The sequence below is a fragment of the Lissotriton helveticus genome, chromosome 5_1 (genome assembly GCF_964261635.1).
Source record: "Lissotriton helveticus chromosome 5_1, aLisHel1.1, whole genome shotgun sequence".
Classification (NCBI taxonomy): Eukaryota; Metazoa; Chordata; class Amphibia; order Caudata; family Salamandridae; genus Lissotriton; species Lissotriton helveticus.
In genome coordinates this window covers 2020734495-2020755042 of record NC_136065.1, presented here as the reverse complement: position 1 = coordinate 2020755042, position 20548 = coordinate 2020734495, and the positions used below count along the sequence as shown (strand labels likewise).

Below are 20548 nucleotides of genomic sequence, written 5' to 3'. Positions count from 1 at the left end.
AAATCACTAACCTGCCACTTTTAATTCCACCACGGTCTCCTCATATAAGGATCCTGATCCTGCATCAAGCGTACACGAGTATTTGCCGCTGTGAAGAAGTGACGTTGCGTATTAGCGAGGACACATTGCCAAGTTGTATTCCTCCTTTCATAAGCACTGTCTTCCTTTGGTCACCTGCCATCTGTTCTCCGTTCGAGTCCTGGCCTCTGTGATGTAAGTGAACGGTGTCATAGTAATGGCCCCGGTACCATCTGATGGTCATGTTCTTGGCACTGATTGGATGTGAGAGGAGACACAGTAATACAGCATCTTCCCCGGGGAGGACAACTACGAGGTGGTCTGGCCCAATGACAGAAATACTCACTATATTAAAAGATGAGAAAACAAATCATTTCATAACATGATTTTCGTTTTTTATTTGTATGCAACATTTCCTAAAATAATATACAAACTATAAGGTACAATTCCTCTTTACACAGAGAAAGGACTGGGCACATTAAACATATTTAGCAAAAACAAGCAGATTTATTGGAGTAGTAGCAGGGGGAGACCAAGAAAACCTATATCTTAAGGCTTAATCTAGGTGAAGAAGAAACACATGAACCTTGAGCCATTTCCTGCAGCAGAGCAGGTATGCTTGGATTCTCATTTGTAGAGAAAGGGAATTTCAAAGGATGGAACTCTCTTAAAGGTAAAACGTCATAGCTCACACCGTTGTACACACCTTGATAACTCTTCATTTCCTTGTCCGTCCTTCAGGAGTTTAAATGGTATTGAGATGTTTCTAAAGCAAACTTCCTCGAAAACAGGCATGGTGAGTATCTACATGTACCCCCTTTTTAAATAACCAGATCCCCTCCTCCTTTGAGTCCGAACTCCCGTGATTAACAGAAAGGTGCTCTATAGAAACCAGTTAGCTTTACCCAATCACAATCCTCTCCCACTTTGTGGAAAAATTGTACACTGTTCCTTACTTCCCTTAAATATCATAATCTTTAATCATAATGAGGTTCAAAACATTTAAAAAAATGATTTACTTACTATTTTACAAACCACACACTATATTCTCTATGCTCAATATCATGACTCTGAAGAACATCGTTTAATAACTGTGCTCAAGACTATTATTTAAAGTACATCACCATGATAGATTTCCTGTGCCACAGTCTTTAAGGTAGAAGAATAAAGGGGTGGGGCAACAGAATGAGTTAGTCTGATTTAGTTTAGCTGTTTGGCAAAGTCTATTGTCATCACATAACACACACACAACTTGCACATAGATATACATAGATGCATAAACAGAAAGGGTTTTTTGGACAGTGCTTTTCAACCGTTGTCTAATGTGATTTAGCAGGCTTAATCTGGTTAACAGTGTTGTCCATCACTGCTGATATTAACTCAGAACATTTCTGGGATGTAAACATGATAAAAAGGATAATGTTACTTACCCAGTAAGCATCTGTTTTTGGCAGATTCACATGCTTTGCATACTCCTGCCGTCTAGTGTTGGGTCTGGATGATTGCTAGTTGTTTTTCTTCGAAGACATCTTTCCTAGTCACGAGGTAAGGTGACTCCTCCTTTCGGTGATAGTGCGCATGGTCATTGACTCCATTGTTAGATTGTTTTCCTGCAAGAGGGTGAGAATGGAGTAAATAAGTGTAGTATAGAAATGTCCATGCACATAAATGTATAGTGAAGAACTGCAACAAATACAGGTACCAGGGAGGCTGGTGGGCGCATGTGAATCTACAGCTTTATATGTCAAAAACCGATACATATTGGGTAAGTAACATTATCCGTTCCAGGCATGTGTGCTGTAGATACACATACTTTGCATTGACTACAAAGCAGTATTCTAACACATTTACACAATAGTGTTTGGTAATTGTGTGTGGTGTAGACGATGTAGCTGCCTTACACATGTAAGCTAGAGGAATGTTACCTAAAAAGGCCACAGAAGCCCCTACTTTGTGAGTGGAATGCTCTCTAGGGGTTATGGATATAGTTCTTTTATCTTTAGCTTAGCATGTCTGAATGCATTTAACAATCCATCTTGCAATACCAGATTTAGAGATGGAATTGCCGTTGTGAGGTGGGAAAAATGCAACGAACAGTTGTTTTGTTTGGGTAAAGTCTTTTGTTCTATCTATGTAGTATAATAAAGCTCTTTTAACATCAAGCATGTGAAGAGCACGTTCGGCTACACAATCAGGTTGAGGAAAAAAAACTGGTAACTTAACCGATTGGTTTATATGAAAAGCAGAAACCACTTTGGGGAGAAATTGGAGCATAGAACTACTCTCTCTTTGTGTAGCTGAAAGAAGGGTTCTTCTTAGGTTAATGCCTGTAGCTCACCAACTTGCCTCAGTGATGTGATCGCAATGGGGAAAGCAACACTCCATGAGAGAAATTGCAAGGGGCTCTTGTGCAATGGTTCAAAAGGTGGACCCATGAGCCTTGTGAGAACAATGTTGTGATTACAAACTGAGGCAGGAGAAATCATTAGCGGTATTCCTCTCCATGAAAGTTTTGATTACTGGAAACCTGAATAGTGACATATGTTGCCTATTCTGCAAATACGCAGCTACCGCTGCAAGGTGCAAACGAATAGATGTATAAGCTAGTCCAGTTTGCAGTAAGTAACAGGTCAAAGATAATGTTTTGAATAGAAGCATCTAGAAGATTGATTTTGTTGTTATTTCAGTATACAACATATCTTTTCCACTTTGCTGTATAGCAAGCTCTGGTGGAAGGCATTCTTGCTTCTTTTAGAATATTCATGCAGTCTGGTGGTAAATTTAAATAACAAAACTCTATGACTTCAGGAGCCAGATCGCTAAGTTCAGTTCTTTGGGATTTGAATGTCTGATTTCTCCATGAGTCTGTGTGAGGAGACTAGAGGTGAGGTGCAGCTTTTGATGTGGAACTAGTGACAGCTCCAACAGAGTGGTGTACCATGGCTGACGGGCCCATGTGAGAGCTACTAGAATTAGTATGAGGGATGTTTGCCTGAGCTTTGGAACCAGACAGGGAGTGAGCAGGAGAGGCAGAAAAGCATAGGCAAATATCCCTGACCAGTTCATCCATATGTGGGAACCTGGAGCTTGGAGCCGCACATTGGGCGTTTTGCGTTTTCTGTTGTGGCGAACAAGTCTATTTGTGGGAATCCCCATTTTTGAAAGAAGGGAAGGAGAACTTGGGGATGACGTTCCCACTCGTGAATTTGCTGTCTCCTTCTGCTGAGAAGGTCGGCAATTTGATTGTTTATTCCTGGGAAGTGTTCTGCCAGAAGAGAAATCTTGTGATGGATCACCCAATTCCAAATGGCTTGAGCGAGTCTTAACAGTTGGAGAGAGTGTTTCTCCCCTGCTTTTGCACATAGTACATTGCTGTCATGTTGTCTGTTCGGACTAGGACAGTTTTGCCTATGAGGTGAGTTTGAAAAGCTTTGAGCCCTAGAAAAACTGCTAGAAGTTCTAGATAGTTGATGTGAAGGCTTTTGTGCTTGTTGTTCCACAGGCCTTGTATTCTGTATCTTGGAGATGAGCACCCCAACCGGTCAGAGATGCGTCTGCTTTGAGCACGATCTGTGGACTAGGGTCGATGAAAGGCCGTTCTTTTGAGTTTTGTAGGTTCCATCACTGCAGAATGAGATGGGTACGGCCGTCTACCAACACTAGATCGGTTAACTCACCCTGCGACTGATTCCAATGACGTGCCAAGCACTCTTTTAGGGGACTCATGTGAAGTCTTGCATGGGGTACAATTGCAATGCAAGATGCCATCATTCCCAGCAGTTGCATGAACACTCTGGCTGGTAACGCTTGGTTGGACTGAAACTGTAGTATGATAGCTTGAATATTATGAATTCTGGTCACATTGGGAAAGGCTAGAGCTTTGACAGTGCCTTGAGTTGCTCCTAGGTAAGACTGCATCTGTGACGGATGCAGGTGAGATTGTTGTGCTTTGACCGTGAAGCCTAGTTGAGAAAGTAGGTCTATTGTGAGTTGTGTGTGTTGTACACAGTTTTGGTAAGTGTTCGCTTTGATGAGATAGTTGTCTAGATAGGGAAAGACATGAATTTGCTGTCTTCTGAGATGATCCGCGACTACTGCCAGACATTTGGTAAATACTGGGTGCTGTAGTCCCTCCAAAGGGGAGTACTTTGAATTGCTAATGCTTGCCTGCTATCACAAATCTGACGTAATTGCGATGAGCCGGATGAATTGGAACATGAAAATATGCGTCTTTCAAGGATAGAGTAGACATAAAATCTGCCTTCTGTAAAAATGGAAGTACCAGTTTAAGGGTCACTGTGTGAAAGTGTCTTGACAGTATCTACTTGTTTAACTCTCTGAAATCCAGAATAGGTCTTAGGGAACCTTCCGTTTTTGGGAATGAGAAAATACAGAGAGTGAAGCCCTGAGCCCTGGTACTGTGTTGGAACCGGCTCTATAGCTCCTTTCAGTAAGAGAGATTGCACTTAGCGAGGTCGAGGTGGAATGTTTGGAGGATTGCTTGTAAGCTCCAGGCAATCACCATGTTGGATAATTCCAATCACCCATTTGTCTGTTGTTATAGATTGCCAAATAGGGAGATATTGTGGAAGTCTTCCCCGACAGGTGTGGTATAGTCGAGGGGAAGTGTGGGCAAGTCACTGCTTATTTGGGGAAGGGGAGTTACAGGGTGTGTTGCCCTTACCCCTACCTTTAAAGTTGTTCCTTCTGAACCTCCTTAATAAAAGCCTCTTGAGGGAAAGGGCTGGTTTTTACCTTTGTAGGTGGAGGTATTCTGGTCTGAGGATGTGGTTTTGGACCCCCCTCGGTGAAAGGAACGACAAAAGGAGCCTCTGTTTGAAGGAGACTGGATTGCTCCCATGAACTCGGCCACTTCAATGTCCTTTTTTATTATTTCTAATGCCTGATCTACTTCAGGACCAAAAAGAAGTTTCTTGTGAATTGGTGTGTTAAGAAAGGATTGTTGGACCTCGGGCTTAAACCCAGGGATCCTTAACCAAGCTTGTCTCCTATGCTAATTGCTAGTGTTGACCTCTCTAGCCACAGTATCAGCAGCATCTAGAGCACACCTTATGGAGGACTATGAAATTAGCTTACCCTCATTTACAAAACCCTGCCCTTTAGCTTGATGCTCGTCTGGGAGATATTGAAGCAATTGCTCCATTCCATTCCAGTGTGCCCTGTCATACCTGGCTAGAAGGCCCTGTGTATTTGCAATGCACCACTGATTTGCAGCTTGAGCACCTATGCGCTTGCTAGAAGCGTCTATTAACTTAGACTCCTTATCCTGAATTTAGTAGCAACTGGCCCTTGATCACTACTGGGTCTGTTGGGGAGGCTTTATACTTCTTGTCAACCCTAAGAGTCAAGATGTGTGCTTGTACTGGGTCCTTAAACATTTCATCAGCGTGTCTCATCATTCCCTCAAGCATAGGAAGTGTTTGTGATACCTATGTGTGGATCCTAAGATCTCAAACAAAAAATCTTCTTCTATAGACTCTTTGTGCAGTGCCACCCCATGATATTGCACAGCCCTAGTGATGAATTTCTGGTGGGATACATTGTCGTCTGGAGGAGATTGCTTGGCTGGGTAATGCCTGGGTCATTATCTGCTGGAGGATAAATTGTATAATCCATCCACGAATCTACTTGTATATGTGCCCCCTATCATCAACGTCATCATGGTGAGATTGTGGAGAATCCTGAGGTGTGATTTGCAAAGGATTTAATAGTGGAGAAGGAGGTTGCGGAGGGGATGATGGTGGTGGATGAAAAGGACTGGTAGCAACAGATTTTCTCTTTTAAGGGATCGTGTAAGGTGTATCCTCATCAGGAAGCTTATGTTTCTGAGGCAGCTTGGTATGAATATGACCAGTCACAGGGTTAATATATAGTCTCTTTTGCTTGGGATCCCTTTTCTGTGAAACAATGTCTAAATTTGGATCTGAGGTAACAACTTTTGGTTTCTGCACTGACGTTTTTCGGCGCCGGTGCTTTCAGTGCCAGCGTGTACTGGCCTTTCGGGACGGAAGATGTCGACTCTGAAGGCTTTCAGCATGGAGGATTTCGGCTCAGGGATGGATTTCTGTTTGGAACCGGAGGGCTGCGATTCCAAAGAGAACTTTTGCCGACTCCGTACTGAGCTGAAAGGCTTGACTGACTGTTTCAGAGCTGGGCCTGGAGGTGGGGCATTGGAAACTTGGCCAGCAGTCAGAGGTGGTGCGAAAGCCTTGTGCTTTTTGGGAGTGATTTGAATGGTCATGGGGTCTTCTGTAATCACTTCACCATGTCCCTGCTGCAGTTCTTTGGCATTGAGGTCTTACTCAAGCTCCGAGTCGGAGTCCTGCATGGAGAAGGCATGTTCCTCCTCTTCCACTGATGCCTCAATGTCTGCTTGACTGGAATCTTCACCGAAGATGTTCCTCATGTCTTTAATGCTCTGACGCTGCATCTCTCGTCGTCGAGCTTGATGATCGCGAAGAGTTTTCTTCAATCGAAACGATCTGCACGCGTCGCAGGCTTCTTCCTTCTGCTCTAGAGACAAGCACAAGTTACACACCCTGTGAGAATCAGTGCATGGATACTTTGCGTTGCACTGAGGGCAGAATTTGAATGGTGAAAAGTAGATTCTGTTGACTGAAACGATATGAGGAGAAGTGGGAAATGCATACGAAACAATACCATCGAGGGTAGAGCGGATTGAGCATTGAGGGGAACCCGAAGAATGGTTTCAAACCGGAGCGCAGCAATACACGTCCGAACCTGATGGCGGAAATAAACAATCTAACTCTGGAGTCGATGACCATCCACACTACCACCGAAAGGAGGAGTCACCTTACCTCGTGACTAGAAAAGACGTCTTCAAAGAAAAACAACTTGCAAACATACGGACCCAACACTAGATGACAGGATTAGGCAAAGCAGGTGCATCTACTGCACACATGCCTTGAACATAGTTATACTCTTTTTTTGTGCATCCCCAAAAGGTTCGCTCCCGTATTTTTTCTGTATCACCCCACCACCTTCCTCTTATCATTTGCTCTTCAGTAAACCCCCCTCCCTCTAAGATGGCAGCTACAAGGTACGACCGAGCCACTAGTTTCAATTTCTGCATGTCTGAACTCTTTTCTCTAATTTTAACTGTACTGTTCAAATATGGCTGGCAATCATGATAAAAACTTCTATAATGTACCATTTTAATATGGGTGCCCATCGTGGAATGGTTAAAAACATTCCAAGATAGCAACTGTTTGTGCGCATGCATGTGAATGTATTACAGGGTATATGGGTGCATGCATACACACTGTTGCCATCTTAGAGTGGATAAAAATCACTGAGTGTACGCATCCCAGTGAATCCATGTAACACACTAGCGGTAATTTTGACCATTTGACTTTACTGTCTCAAATTCCCAAATTAGAATTATAAAGTATAAGTAAATATGCATTGATAAAATCAGCAGATCGAAATTAGTGTATTTGATGAAAGAACAATATCTCTTACAATGTTTATTCTGGCTTAGCATGGGTAGTACTAATCTATCCTCTAGAAAACAGACCTGTGAGCAGCCAATTTAGGAAGTTGATGATGTAATATTTATGCACTTTACTGTGAACACTCCTGGCCTAAACAAACAAGTTGCTTACCACTGGTAAAGAACTTTATAGTGGATACTCTATCTAACCACAGATTCTTCACTTTTGATTCCTGTAAGGATATGAACGTACCCTTGCATGGAATATGGCCATTTATCCCTGCATCGAGTGACCCAACTGTATGCAAAACTGGTATCCTGACTTTTTTTAGTTGGGTAAAATGCTAATGTAGCATGTGTGCTGAGGGCTAACCTGTTCATTGTCAAACAAAGGTTCGAAACTATGCCCTCTTTAATGACATTGGACTACTCTACGTATTCTAGATTACTCAAATGAAGCAGTAATGGCAGCATAACCCAACACATGTAAAGTTCTGCCGAGATGTAACACCCAGACCCTTTCATGGACATTCCATGCCAAAAGCATGTATGCATGGTGGATGCATGGGACATTAACAAATCTCTGTGGTTGGTGAGAAACAGTGTGGAGACCAGTGGGATTCATTGTTGATTACCCCTGGTTTAGCATGGCTCAATATGGATAGTGGAATTAACTTCCCTTGACAGTGGAAGTGTATTTCCTGCCTTCCTGTGGTTGGATGGTGGAGACCTAGAACATAACTGGGCAGGGTTGAGATAGGTCTATCTAAATTCTATGGGGACATTTTAGCAGGAGGACTGATTAGTCCTTCCTGGGCATTGACATTTGATGGATGGTAAAGGAGAGAAGGTGAGACAGCATATTGTGTTACTGAGGATGAGGAAGCTTCTAGGCAAGGCCTGTGCTTCTATATTTCCCTTAGTGCTATTTTAGGTCAGCCAGGGGCAGAGATTTCACACTACATTGAGCCCATGTGCCTGCTTGGACTCAACTCTGTCGGTCAGAAAACAATGCATCCCTTTTAATGCCATTCCTCTGACACCAATCTCTAGCAGCTTATCCAGAAGGATTATGTGAGAGATGGTGTAAAAGGCTGCCAACAAATCAAGGAGAACTAACATCATGGGGGTTCCTTCATCCAGTAACATCCTTATCGAGTCTGTTACCTCAGTCAAAGCAGACTCGGTGCTGTAGCAGGCACGGAAACCTAACTGCGAAGAGTCAAGCTGATTATTTAGTTCCAGATAGCCCGAGAGTTGTCAATTAACAAGGGTTTCCATAATTTTTGAGCAGCATGGGAGAAGCAAGATGGGTCTATAGTTTTGGAAATCTGCAGAATCAGCTAATGCTTTCTTAAGCAGTGGCTTGACATGAGCCTTCTTCCATTTTGAAGGAAACGTGGATATGACCAATGATAAGTTACAGACTTCCATGATCGGATGAGATAAGGCTAGTGCCAAATCTGAACTAATGTAAGGGGGCCACATCTGACGGAGAGCCTCACTTAGTATGTGCCAGCAAGGATAGAACTTGTTTGGAGGTAATAGCTGAGAAAGTTTCTAGACAGAGAAAGAGAGGGTCTTCGGGGAGCGGTATTGCCGCACTAACTGCCTCTTCCGAGTCAAAGGAGTTATAGATTTTGTCAATCTTCTGTTTAAAATGATTGGCTAAATCGTCACATAGCCCCTGGGTAGGTGGGAGGGAGGTATTGTTAGCTCTGGGATTGGTGAACTCCTTGAGGATCCTAAAGAGCCCTTTAGAGGAGCTCTTTGCTTCGGAGATTCATGCACCTAGATGCATTCTCCTGGCTGTATTGAAATTATTTAGATAGACTCTATGTGCTAGTTTATAGGCCAGTTTATCCTCCTCCAATTTTGATTTCCTCCATTTCCACTCTCTAATTATACAAGTGGCTTTTTCTTTCTTCAGGGTTTCTGAATACCACAGGGCTCGGGTAACCCTTTCCTGGACTGTGACTGCCTTAATCGGAGCGATGGTGTCGAGAGCCTCTATTACAGAGGTCTCCAAAATGTGCAAAGCTGTATTACTGTTTGCCAAACTAAATGCTGTTAATGTCACTTTCCTCCATGATCTACAAGAACTCCTATGTCATTGGGGCTGGCTTAATGATTTTGGGATAATAAAAGAGAATCCTAGAGCCAGATGGTCAGATCAGCTTAGTACTGAGGGGTGTTCTACTATGAGATTCTGGATGTTTGTGAAGATGTTATCCAGCGTGTGTCCCGCTGTATGTGTCGAGATGCGTACTTTTGGGAAAAGACCTAGTGACTAGCTGCTATTAGACATGAGGAGTCTAAGTTGGAGATGGTTTCTAGATGATGATTCGAATTCCCTAGCAGTAGGAAATTATCTGCTTGCAAGGTGTATGGGGCCAGATTTTCCAATAATGACTAACAGAAGGATTTCTTGCTTTCCCCAGGATGGTGGTAAACTACAGCTCCCATCAGCCTAATACCTTGGGCAGGCTCCAGCCTGAATACCATTAACTCCATACTAGGAGTAGAAACAGTGTCCAAGATTTTAATATGATGGGCTAGGCGGGTGGCTATGGCCAGATCGTCTCCCCTCTTGGCTATTCCATCTAATCTGACTACTGTATATTCTGCAGGGAAAGCAATTGCAAGAGATGGTTCAGACTGCATATGTAGCCATGTCTCTGTGAAAAAGCAATCAATCAATCAATCAAGTCATTTATAGAGCGCACTACTCACCCGTAGGGTCTCAAGGCGCTGGTGTGGGGGGGGTGCCGTTACTGCTCGAACAGCCAGGTCTTGAGCTTCTTCCTGAAGGAGAGGTGATCTTGGGTCAGGCGCAGGTCGGTCGGGAGTGAGTTCCAGGTCTTGGCGGCCAGGTAGGAGAAGGATCTTCCTCCTGTTGTCGCTCTTCGGATGCGGGGGACGGCGGCGAGGGCGTGGCTGGTTGATCTGAGGAGGCGCGTGGGAGTGTAGAAGTTGATCCGGTTGTTGAGGTAGCTCGGGCCTCGGTCGTGTAGGGCTTTATGCGCGTGGGTGAGGAGACGGAAGGTGATTCTCTTGTTGACCGGGAGCCAGTGCAGATCTCTCAGGTGTCCGGAGATGTGGCTGCGTCGGGGGATGTCGAGGATGAGCCTGGCCGAGGCGTTCTGGATCCGCTGGAGTCTCTTCTGGAGCTTGGCGGTGGTTCCGGCGTAGAGGGCGTTGCCGTAGTCCAGTCGGCTGGTGACGAGGGCCTGGGTGACCGTCTTCCTCGTCTCGGTGGGGATCCACCGGAAGATCTTACGTAGCATGCGTAGGATGTTGAAGCAAGACGAGGAGACGGCGTTTACTTGTCTGGTCATGGAGAGGGAGGAGTCCAGGATGAAGCCCAGGTTGCGTGCGTGGTCCGTCGGTTTGGGTGCGGTGCCCAGGGCGGGGGGCCACCAGGAGTCGTCCCAGGCGGAGGGCGAGGAGCCCAGGATGAGGACCTCCGTCTTGTCCGAGTTCAGTTTCAGGCGGCTGGTCGTCATCCATTCGGCTACATCTCTCATCCCTTCGTGTAGGTTGGCTCTGGCGGTGGTGGGGTCGTTGGTCAGGGAGAGGATCAGCTGGGTGTCGTCGGCGTAGGAGATTATGTTGAGGTTGTGTTGGCGTGCGATGGCCGCGAGGGGGCTCATGTAGACGTTGAAGAGGGTGGGGCTCAGTGAGGATCCCTGGGGGACGCCGCAGATGACTTTGGTGGCCTCTGACTTGTACGGTGGTAGGCGGACTCTCTATGTTCTTCCGTCGAGGAAGGAGGTGATCCATTCTAGTGCCTTGTCCTGGATTCCGATGTTGCCGAGGCGCTGTACTAGGGTGCGGTGGCAGACAGTGTCGAAAGCCGCGGAGAGGTCCAGGAGGATGAGGGCCGCTGTTTCTCCGTTGTCCATCAGAGTTCGTATGTCATCGGTGGCAGCGATGAGGGCGGTCTCGGTGCTGTGGTTGGCTCGGAAGCCAGACTGTGAGGGGTCGAGGGATCCATTCGTCTCGAGGAAGGCGGCCAGCTGTTTGTTGACGGTCTTCTCGATGACTTTGGCCGGGAACGGGAGGAGCGAGATGGGACGGTAGTTCTTGAGGTCGGTGGGGTCTGCTGTGGGTTTCTTGAGAAGGGCGCTGAGTTCGGCGTGCTTCCAGCTCTCAGGGAAGGTGGCGGTGTCGAAGGAGGTGTTGATGATGTCCCGCAGGTGGGGTGCGATGACAGCGTCGGCCTTGTTGAAGATGTGGTGAGGGCAGGGGTCAGTCGGAGATCCGGAGTGGATGGAGTTCATTGTGCGGATGGTGTCTTCGGTGCTGATCGGAGTCCAGGTGCGGAGGGTGGTGGTGGGTGGCGTAGTTGCGGTTGTGGCTTGCGTTGGTTGGTTGCTGAAGCTGTTGTGTATGTCCGCGATCTTGTTGTGGAAGTAGGACGCGAGGGAGTTGCAGAGGTCTTGCGAAGGGGTGATGTCATTGTTTCCGGCGTTGGGGTTGGAGAGCTCTTTCACGATGTTGAAGAGTTCCTTGCAGTTGTGTGCGTTGTTGTCCAGCCGGTCCTTGTATGTGTTTTTCTTGGTGGCGCGGATCAGTTGGTGGTGTTTCCGGGTGGCGCGCTTGAGGGTGGTCATGTTGTCCGTAGTTGGTTCCCTTCTCCAGACTTTCTCGAGGGCTCGGCAGTTCTTCTTGGAGCTCTTGAGTTCGTCGGTGAACCATGGTGTTTTTCTGCTGCAGGGTCCGCTGGGTGGGGTTCTCAGAGCGGCGAGTTCGTCTGCGCAGTTGTTGATCCACTTCGTGAGGTTGTCGGCGGCCTGGCTGGGGTTTGCTGAGCTGGCGGGCGGGTGCTGGCTCAGGGAAGCGGTGAGCTGGTCGACTGTGATCTTGTTCCAGCTTCTTCGGGCAACCTGTTGCTGGTGGTGGTGGATCGTCGTTCTTTTGAAGGTGAAGTGGACGCAGCTGTGGTCCGTCCAGTGGAGTCCTGTTGCGTGGTTGAAGGTGACGTCTTTGCTGGATGAGAAGACGGCGTCGAGTGTGTGTCCGGCGAGGTGGGTGGGGGAGGTCACCAGTTGCTTGAGTCCGAGGTTGGCGAGGTTGTCGAGCAGGTTGATGGTGTTGCGGTCGCTGTTGTTCTCCAGGTGGAAGTTGAGGTCCCCCAGGAGGATGTAGTCGGCGGAGGGGAGGGCATGCGGGCTGACGAAGTCGGCGATGTCCTCGCTGAATCGTGTGCGTGGTCCCGGGGGTCGGTAGATCAGGGTGCCTCTGAGGGTGGTCTTCGGGTCGGTGTGGATCTGGAAGTGCAGGTGTTCAGCGGTGGTTAGGGTGTCGTTGGTGTTGGTCGTGATGCGGATGGTGTCCCTGTGGATGATGGCGATGCCTCCTCCCGTCTGGTTGGCGGTGCGGTCCCTCCGGATGATCTTGTAGCCCTCAGGGATGGCGATGTCGATGTCTGGGGCTGAGGAGGCGTTCATCCAGGTCTCTGTGAGGAAGGCAACGTCAGGGGCGGTGGTGTCGAGGAGGTTCCAGAGTTCTACGGCGTGTCTGTGGACGGAGCGGGTGTTGAGCAGGATGCACTTGAGGTGGTTGCTGCTGATGTTCGGCTTGGCGAGTGCTGGTGCAGGGTGAGTCCGGATGCAGGTGAACTCGCAGGCGTGGCAGCTGAAGGGTCCGTGGGTGTGCTTCGGGGCGGCTTGATGACATTCTGGGATGCGGCCGGTGTTGAGTGCGATGAGATCGGCGGCGGTGTAGGTTCGTCGGGTCGGCTTCCGTCGGTGGGGGCCAGGGGTCCTGGCACTGGGCGCGGGCCAGGCGCGGACGGGCGCAGACGGGCTTACCTTTGGCGCGCCTTCGGCGCACAATCGGCGCGCCCGCTGCGCGTCAACGCTGCGCGTTCGCACGGTCGCCATTTAAGGCCAAGTGCGCGGGTGGGCGGAGCAGCTGGGAGGCGGGAGCGGGGAGGGTACAGAAGAGAAAGGGGCGGGGCAGATGGCGGTGGCGGGAAGCGGGGAGGGAGCGCGGCGAGGAAGGCGGGAAAGGAGGCAGGAATCGAGGGTCAAAACGAGCACAAAAGGCGGAGAAAGACAAAACCTGAACAAAAATGCAGGCACAAATGACGGTCAAAACAGAAAACCTGAAAAATAAAAACAATAAAAACAAGCACAAGTAACGGTCAAAACAGATGGAAACTGACAAGAGAAACACACGGGGAGAAGCAGAGCGGCCGCGAGGCCGGCGGCGAGGCAGCTAGGCACAGCGAGGGGGCACACGCAGCAGCTGGTGGCCGTGCGGCGCGGGGGTGTCCCACAAGTGGATATCTGGTTTCAGGTCATCCAGCAAATACCAGATTTCATGCTTGGGGAGAGATCTAGCATTATGGTACAGGCCTTGAAAGGTGACTTTTTGCCCTCCCTTATTCTGCTTTCTCTCCCTGGGAGTCTGCTTGTTGGGTACTCGATGGCCTAAGGGGTGAGGATGGTGCGTGTCTGTTATTAGAGGAGGGTGCCCTATAGACCAGTCACACTGCGGGCAGTTACTTGAATAAAGGCCATTTTCTACCAATATTTTTCCCTCACACCCAGTACTAGACACATTATACCTTAATTCCAGTAGCACCTCTTTAGAGTAGCTTAAAGGAGGGATTAATGTACCTGAATAAAAACGAGCAGTGTTTCTTGTCAGCTGGCAGCGTCCAGGCATGGACGGGCGCAGACGGGTTTGCCTTAAGCGCAACCGCGGTAAGTTTATGCCCTGGAAGGCCGAAAAACGCTAGACCACTAACAGCTCCAAAAATGGCACCCATAAATGGCCCTCTGAGTTTGGCTTCCTCTCTCCACTCAATCGGTCATGTGCAGAGACCGCGGTGGACCAGAGAGTTGCCTGGAAGTGATCGGGTGACTCTCAGTGAGATTATGCAAGCCCCCAGTCAGTCAGCCAGAAAACGTAATTTGAAAGGAAACATCCCCAAGCTAGTTTCAGAATCTAAGGAACTTGATTGACATCCCCTGTTTAGGAAATGTATCTAAAGGTGGGATACAAACCATCCTGCTGTTCCAAACTGCTTCACTTATCATGCAAGGGAGTGCTCTGCAGAGTACAGGAAGACCTGCTATCAGACCGTAGCTGGTGTCTGCTGACAGCCTCTCTTCCAGAGTTGAGAGGATACCACCGGAAGTCTTTGTAACTTGCTGGAGAAGCTGTGGATCTGGCCAGCGCATAGAAGCCTGTCTGAATGCTCAGAGTGGGAAGGAGAGTGCCTGGCCCTGCAAGAGGGGAGCTTATTCAAGAAGAACAGTCCAGCCATCTTCCCAGCAACTGGTGCACCTAGAAGAAGCCAAGTGACACTGAGAGCATAATGAATGCTGACCAAAGACATGAGGGATCACCCGTTCTCTCTGTGCAGTTCACGTGGCAAACTGCATGAAGAAAACTGCAATCCAGACCAACAACATGCAAGTATCCAGTGGTGTTGGTGCTGCTATTGCAGACATGATGTGTATCCTAAAAAGACCATTCTAATTGATGCAGTTGAGAACCTTTCCCACAGTTCGGAGGCCAAAACTGCCAAAGACAAGAAATCTCTGACTAGGTCTGACATGTTGTTCATTTGAGTGAGGATGTGGGGGCGTGGTCTCAATGAGCAGCAAGATTGCCGCTCGTTGAGAGGGCTCTGCCGGCACGACTATCCAGCATTTATCCGAGCTTGAAGGAACAATCTGAGCGATCTTAGAGGATGGCAATGAACGTCTAACTGTATGCTGCAACTGCTTTGAAGATCCTGAATCCCGGGACTCTGGCGAAGGTCAATCACGGACGGAAGACTTGCTGGGCCTTTAGTGCACCAGATGTTCCTTGCTGATTGGGCCCGCATGCGAGGTGTGAGCCTCCCAAAGCGGGCAGGGCCGGACGCGACTGGCCTTGTGGTCGCTAGAGGGCCAGAGCCTGGGCCCCGTAGCTTGTCGTGTTTTGGCAGCTCCTGAGTTAGCGTTTAGCACAGCTACACGGCCTTTTTCGTTAACTTGACCAAAACGAACGGGGCCATTTTGAATCCTTCTGGCTTCCATTTGCTATGAACGCTGCCTCGTGGTCAGTGTGCCCCTTCGTCCTTTCTCGTCACCCATGGTCATCTATTCTGCTCGGCAACAGGCTATTTTTAGTACTGGTCAAGCGCACATGCGCACTATGCATCAACTGGTCAATTTTCAATTTCATAAGCTTTTATTCGATTTGCGCATACAAATCATACAAGCATAATAAAAATACATACGTTGTATTATGATACACTATACACACACAGGTATTACAAGGGGAAGTAGGAAACATATGGAAAGGGTGTACAGACAGGAAATCAGAGATTTATCACAACAGGTATAGTTTCCTGGCAGCTGTACATACCGGTAAAGATAAGGATAAAACTGGGCCATTTGGACTAACATACAATAAAGGTAAATCTGGAGGAAACAGGGGATCATACATTTCAAGCAATACACATCAATATCTAAAATAGATAAAATATATAAAAACGTTTTTATATGTACAGACAGGAATGTAAAGAGTAGAGCAGCACTATACAATTCCTGGCAGCTGTACAACACAGGTACAGACAGGTAAGTGTGAGAAAGTTTACAATATCATACTTTTCCTGGCAGCTGTACACGTTAAAATATAAGTAGCCAAAAAGAAGCAGATATCCTCATTCTCCAATGTGGATAGTAATGTCAGTGCATCCTTTGTAGATCGGGTATTATACTTTTTAAAAATGGGTTTAAGATATTTTACCCTAAAAAAAGTGAAAAAATTTACAGAAGAGTAAAAAATGACAACAGCTCTGACGTGAAATATTATCACATGGACAGGGTATCTCAGATCTGGCTTTCTGATGCGGAAACGTGACCAGATGGTGAACTATACCCAGTCTGACACGAGTTAATACAAATTGATGGGAGGGACGGGTCACGTTCACAAGGTAAGGTTGAAGCCCCGGGGTTAATTTCAAGTCCTTATAGAACTTTTTTTTTTTTTTTTTTTTTTTTAGTGCAAAACATTTATTTAGCATTTCCAGAAGTACACAGCGTCTCACCAACAACCCGGAGGCCGGCCGCCATCAATGCATACAGAAATATTAATCGATAGCAGATATGCATGAATGTGACAACATTCCAGGCCCCAGCATAATCAGAGTGGCAAATGCAGCGTCAGTACAGCGAAATCTATGAGTCTTGCATTTTTACAAGTTATACCTTAAACTAAACATGAACAGTAACATGTGCAATGTCCATCCGAACCCAAGCATGAGGGGGGGGGGGCACAACAAATCCTGAGGGGTACGTGGGCAGCATAGCTACACAACTACAAGCCAAGTGAGAGGCGGGCCACAGTATCAGAGGTAGTAGGCCGCGCGAGACTTGGGGGAGGACGTTCTGATTGAAACGGGGTGACCAGGGAGCACAAAGAAGGGGGGGGGGGCAGGAGCAACAAGCAGCGCACATATCATGCCAGATACATCAGACCAGGAGTGTCAATGTGAGATCAAGAAACAACAACCGCTCAATATCTCAATAACTCAACCTCAAGTGCCATCACCCTCTAGCGGGTTAGTTACCAAATAGCATTGTAACGGGGCCCAGATGTCAGTAGGCCTAGAAGTGGGCGGCAGTAGCTCAGAATATGTACTTAACTGCTCCTGGCAGTACACCATGTCACTCATCCAGTCCTTAAATTTTGGCGCCCTTCCTCTCCCCCATCTACAGGCCACCCTGCGTTTGGCCAGAAGCATAGCCAGCGCCACATATTTACGGTGAGCCGCCTGGAGAGGCGCAACATACCCCAGAAGGGCCACCAACGGGGATGGAGCAACCGTCATGTGTATCATTTTGGATAGTGCCGTAAACACTTGAGTCCAGTATAAGTTCACTTCAGCACACCCCCAGGCAAGGTGAAGGAAATCCGCCCCTGGAGCCCCACACCTGTCACATGTATCAGTAGGCCTAAGCTGGAACCTGTGGAGGCGCGCTGGAGTGTAATATAGCCTGTGTAGGAATTTATAATGAAGTATCCTATAACGGCTGTTAGAGGAGATGCGCTCGGTCTGTTGCAGGCAAAAATCCCATTGGGTGTCTGTGAGAGCGAAGGCCAGGTCCTGTTCCCATTTACGCCTAGCGGGCAGATCATTATAGGTGATGTTAGTCCTAACAGATTTATACAGTGTGGACACCAGCTTAATAGGGTTATCAAGAAGCAACATGTTTTGCAGGGGAGGAAGTACTGAGGGCTCGCAAGGGAAGTCAGGCGTTATGGCTTGTAACCCGTGTCTGAGTCTGACATAGTAAAACACGTCAAGAGGTGTGGGTTGTATGCTCCCGTAAAACTGATCTCTAGTCCGGAAGACACCGTCCAGATACAGGTCCCCCCATGTACTGACGTTTAGTTTCCCAAGCAGTTTTTGAAAGCCAGCCTCTTGCAGGAGCGGCAGGTTCGGGTGATAGGCTAGCGGCAGCCGTGGGGCATAAAGAAAGTCCAGGTCAAGCATAGCACCAATGGAGTGCCACGCCGTCACCGTGCTGGACACCGTGGAAGGAGTCTTATCCCTACCCTCAACCCGGGAGTAGAGGGCACCTTCAATGGGGATCGGATGGGCCAACCAGTGTTCGGCCGCTAATTGCGGCATATACCTCTGCTGGCGTATCCAGAAGTATGCATAATGGGCCTGAGCAGCTCGGTAATAAAGCTCAAAGTCAGGTATCCCGAAACCCCCCTGGGAGAATGGTCTGACTAGAATATCCCACTTGAGCCTGGGTGTCTTGCCACCCCACACTAGGCGGAGCATTTCCGAACGCAGTAACCGAAAGAAATGGGATCCGGGGTGAAACGGAATGTTCATGAAGAGGTACAACAGCTGAGGGAGTATAACCATTTTAATCAATGAGGCACGACCCGCCATGGAGAGGGGGAGTGTGATCCATCTAGATATACTGTCACGCATCTTGTCCATTACAGTGCCATAATTGGCACGTATCAGCTCCTCTCTGCCTCTTTCCACATGTATGCCTAAGTATTTGAAATCTCCCGAACACCAAGCAAGAGGGAACTCCAGCTGAAACGGACTCGTCGAGGCAGTAAGGGGGAAGATACATGACTTCTTCCAGTTAATCTGGATGCCAGAAAGGGCACCAAATCGTATGAACTCCCTAAGTATGGGGTGCAGGTTATCGCTAGGGTGGCGAACATAAAGGGTAATGTCGTCCGCATACATAGAGACGAGTAACTGTCTCTGAAAACAACGCAGTGCACTTTCCCGATGCCGCTGTCTCAGTTTGGCAGCTAGTGGTTCAGTGGCTATGGCAAAAAGGAGGGGGGACAGGGGGCAGCCCTGCCTCGTCCCTCTGGAGATCGGGAAGGCTGACGACAATTTCCCATTAATGAGGACTCTGGCCTCCGGCCTGGTATACAGTAATCTAATCCAGGAGATAAACACAGGAGGGAATCCCATTCGCTCAAGAACACTGAACACATAACTCCATTCGAGCGAATCGAACGCCTTGGTGGCGTCCAAAAAAATAGCCGCCATCGGGAGGTCTTCATGAATGGAATCATACACCGAAAAAAAAGTGCGGAGATTGTGTGACGTCGCCCTTCCAGGCACAAATCCGGCCTGATCGGGTAGTATCAGAGTCGGCAGTAGGAGGCTGATTCGCGTTGCAATCAATTTCGCGAGAATTTTAACGTCACAATTTAGGAGGGACAACGGTCGGTAGGAATCGCAGCTCGAGGCTGGCTTCCCAGGCTTAAGCAGTGACGTAATAAGGGCAATTCTCATGGAGGCCGGTAGATGGCCCACCTCCAGCGCATCCTCATAGACCTCCCGCAGTACCGGCGCCATGAAGTCAATGAACGTTTTGTAGAACTCAATGGGTATACCATCTAATCCAGTGGCCTTACCCGATTTCATGCCCATGATAGCCTCTCTGACCTCATCCAGCTCAAAGGGGGCGCTCAAGAACTCTCGCTGTGCATCGCTCAACCACCCTAAAGAGACATCAGTCAGATAGTCGTCTAGTGTGAGCCCTCCAGTCCCGTTAGAGGTGTACAGCGTACCGTAATGCTGCACAAATTCATTCAGGATTTGGGTAGTGTCCCTGAGAACCAATCCCTCAGCCGTTTCCAGTTCCAGTATGACCGTCGGCGATCGCATCAGTTTGACCGTCGCCGCCAGAGCTTTCCCAGGTCTCTCGCCCTCCCCATATCGCCTGGCCACCCAGTACTTGTTCCTAAACTTCACCTCACGAGCAGCCTCCTCGGAGAACTCCGTTAATTTCACACGAATGGTTGCAAGGGTTGCACTGTCAGGATTAGCCCTAAGGCGGCTCTCAGCACTACGCAGGTCATCTTCTATGGAGCGCAATTTAGCCAGTATACTCTTGAGTACCCTCGATCCTTTTGAAATACATAAGCCCCGGAGCGTGGCCTTAAAGGCGTCCCATATGGTCTCAACGTCCTGGACAGAGTCCCTATTTCTTTTAAAGAAATCCAGACATTCCTCTCGGAGCTCATCCTGGAACACCGAGTCCAGTAGCATAGAGGGTTGCATACGCCACGCCGTCACTGGGGGGCCTAGCTCAGAGCCGGTCAGTGTAATAAGAACAGGGGAGTGGTCGGAATATGTCCTAGGGAGGTGTGACGCGTGTGTAAGCGCCGTGTACAGTTGTGAGGTGAGGAGGAAGTAGTCAAGCCGCGCCCACGACTTGGCCTGTGCCGTAAAGTGTGTACCCTCCTGTCTCGTCCCGCAATGTGAGCGCCAGGCATCAACGAGATTGTTATCGGCAATGGTCGCACTAAGGACTTCTCGCCCATTAGTATAATGGTGTGGGGCAGGGTGCGACCTGTCCAAAGGGGGGCGCAGTGTCACGTTAAAATCTCCTCCCCACATGAGGTGCTGTGGCCCTGTCTCAACTATCGCAGCCCATAAGGATGTGAAGAAGTGCGGGTCATCTGAATTGGGCCCATAACAACATGCTAATGTCACTGACATATGCCCTAGCCTGCCCCATAACAAACAATACCTCCCCTGTGGATCAGCCC

General features: G+C 48.2%; 1 protein-coding gene across 2 annotated transcripts in view; it reads right to left on the bottom strand.

The window, feature by feature from the left end:
• The window catches only part of LOC144756197 (uncharacterized), a 168318-nt gene that overhangs the window by 35736 nt on the left and 112034 nt on the right, over positions 1–20548 (bottom strand). The window contains exons 1-2 of one of the 2 annotated variants that reach the window (XM_078645804.1): positions 1449–1581; positions 12–363 (exon numbers count right to left, since the gene is read on the bottom strand). The gene's annotated coding sequence lies outside the window, so the exon portion shown is untranslated. Of the gene's footprint in view, positions 1–7; positions 364–1448; positions 1582–20548 lie in introns of those variants that run through there. The other variant, XM_078645802.1, reaches the window with a different exon arrangement.